Source organism: Megalopta genalis, unplaced genomic scaffold, assembly GCF_051020955.1.
Source record: "Megalopta genalis isolate 19385.01 unplaced genomic scaffold, iyMegGena1_principal scaffold0986, whole genome shotgun sequence".
In the NCBI taxonomy this organism is placed as follows: domain Eukaryota; kingdom Metazoa; phylum Arthropoda; class Insecta; order Hymenoptera; family Halictidae; genus Megalopta; species Megalopta genalis.
This window is the reverse complement of record NW_027477055.1, coordinates 97,501-100,000: the sequence shown is the minus strand read 5'-3', so window position 1 is coordinate 100,000 and position 2,500 is coordinate 97,501. Positions and strand designations below refer to the sequence as shown.

At 46.7% G+C, this 2,500-nt stretch overlaps 2 non-coding genes across 2 annotated transcripts in view; both read right to left on the bottom strand.

Moving 5' to 3' along the window:
- The window catches only part of LOC143263646 (large subunit ribosomal RNA), a 4,161-nt gene extending 3,407 nt beyond the window's left edge, over positions 1-754 (bottom strand). Inside the window, exon 1 of the ribosomal RNA XR_013037024.1 lies at positions 1-754. This exon is cut by the window's left edge and continues 3,407 nt beyond it. This is a non-coding gene — a ribosomal RNA (large subunit ribosomal RNA).
- Positions 755-1,860: 1,106 nt separating this feature from the next.
- On the bottom strand, positions 1,861-2,015 carry LOC143263650 (5.8S ribosomal RNA). Its single transcript, XR_013037027.1, has one exon. It is a non-coding gene; the product is annotated as a 5.8S ribosomal RNA (ribosomal RNA).
- Between the last annotated feature and the right edge of the window lie 485 nt (positions 2,016-2,500).

Genomic DNA, 2,500 nt, shown 5'->3' with positions numbered 1-2,500 from the left:
TCGAAAATGGAGCAAGTTGCGGCCCAATACCGTAAAATAGTGTACCGTCACGCAGCCGGCCCGGGCGATCGAGCGTCTGTCGTGTACGCGCGAAGACGACGCCGACAGTCAACAACTCGTGCCGTAGACCGACACGCAACGGGTCGCGACGTTCTACAAGGGGAGAAGTGCACGACTACGTTGCCGGAACATTTGCCGAAGACGGTGTGCCCTCGCATTGGCATCCACGAAGGGAACCATTCGGGGTATCGCACGCCAACGGAAGCCGAGCCTCGTTATCGATGAATCTCCCCATTCGATCTTTTGGGTTTCTCAGGTTTACCCCTGAACGGTTTCACGTACTCTTGAACTCTCTCTTCAAAGTTCTTTTCAACTTTCCCTCACGGTACTTGTTCGCTATCGGTCTCGTGGTCATATTTAGCCTTAGATGGAGTTTACCACCCACTTAGGGCTGCACTCTCAAGCAACCCGACTCTAAGGAGAGGTCCTCCCGAAACGCGTACCGGTCGCTACGGGCCTGGCACCCTCTATGGATAAATGGCCCCATTCAAGATGGACTTGGACGCGGTTGCGACGTTACGGGATAAATTGACCCTCCTGAACACTACATTTCCCAACGGCGGAACTCCGCGGGATTCAGTGCTGGGCTAATTCCTGTTCGCTCGCCGCTACTAAGGAAATCCTGGTTAGTTTCTTTTCCTCCGCTTAGTAATATGCTTAAATTCAGCGGGTAATCTCGCCTACTCTGAGGTCGTCGGAACGTGAAAAAAAATTTTTTCAGAGCTTCCCCCCCCCGAAAGCATTTGCGAAACGTGTACAGAGCAACACAAAAAAAAAAAAAAATAAAAAAAAACACAAAAAACCCTTAAAGCAAAAAAAAAAAAACCGTTTATCGCGCCTCACCAATATATCTTTTATAAAATTCGATATCCTCTCCAAATATAGATCTTCGAAACACTCGCAAGACGATTACAATCGGTATAACTTTAACGTCCGTCCGAAAAGTACTTTCGGGGACTAGACGACCGATTGATCTCGTGCGGTTTCGCTATTCGATCATTTGAAGAGAACAAAAAGATATATGGGGCGACCGACAAACGGTTTTCCGTAGAACCAGACTCGCGATTGCGTTGACACACACACATCATAGCCACACCAATAGAAGAGTTTTAGGACGGTAACCCGGGTGGGGTGTTCTTTACTCAGAATATGTGCAACATCGGATCTATATAGCCATCGATACAATTCGTACACAAATGTGTCGTACGAAGAGAGAGACTTTTTTTCCTCTGGCAACATAACGGTAAGAGACATCCTTCCACACTCATAGGTTCCACTCCCTGGGGCTATGATATATATATACATATAAATTCAAATTCGAAGCAACGGTCACAATTCTACTCTATATTTTTGCGGGTTATGTGTTCTTCGTTCAATTTCTTTCATGCGTTCGTTCGATCTCTGTACACAGTCTTCACATAGGACAGACTCGTGTAGTACGCTTTCGTGGGTTAAACCCATCTCGTTTCATTTCAGGCGACGTCGGGAGCGCGTTGAAAATGTACCAGTGAAATCTCGATAGTTCTACGAATACGAATCGTCCCGAAAAGATTTTGTCACCGCTTCGAAGCGGTGTTTCAGACGGGCGGACGTATATAAAACATATACGACACACGACACCGCCTTCCACACTCACGCTAGTTCGAACACGATTTCCATCTCTCTCGAAGACTGTTAGACGTACGTAAAATTTCTCAATATTCATAGGACCGCGACAAACGCCGACGAAGCGCCCACCATTCGCTCGTACGTATATAGGCAACAAGTGCCATCAACGCAAGCAGTTTATAAGTACGTAAACGACCCTCAGCCAGGCGTGGTCCAGGAATTGTATCCGTGGACCGCAATGTGCGTTCGAAATGTCGATGTTCATGTGTCCTGCAGTTCACACGTTGACGCGCAATTAGCTGCGTTCTTCATCGACCCACGAGCCAAGTGATCCACCGTTCAGGGTAATTTTTCCCTTTTATTCTCTCATATATATATAATGTGTATTTGCTATCCACCACATTTTTGTGTTATATTTCGGAACAAGCCGATACCCGAAGAGCTCCAACCAGCGCGCGAAGGAGATTCGGGAGTCGTCGTACAACGACATAATTGTCCCTTAAAGAACGAGATATTTCCGTCGAAACCATATATATATGTACGAGCAAATCCAAAACCACTGTTTTCTTGCAAGTTCGACGGTCGGAGCGAATAGAACATTGAAAAGCCTTCTATCGAAGAAACACAGAGAGTATATCACCTCCAAAAACGACGGGGATATGGATATTCAAACTGGACAATTATCAACCCGATACTGGATTCGAAAAGTTTCTCTCTCCTTTCGTCGTTATTTACACCGGACGGACTCACGGCCGGCTCTAGCTGGGTGTCATATATATATACGTCCCACGCTCATGCTGCCACTAGCGCGCAACAGAGTAGGGTGTCAATG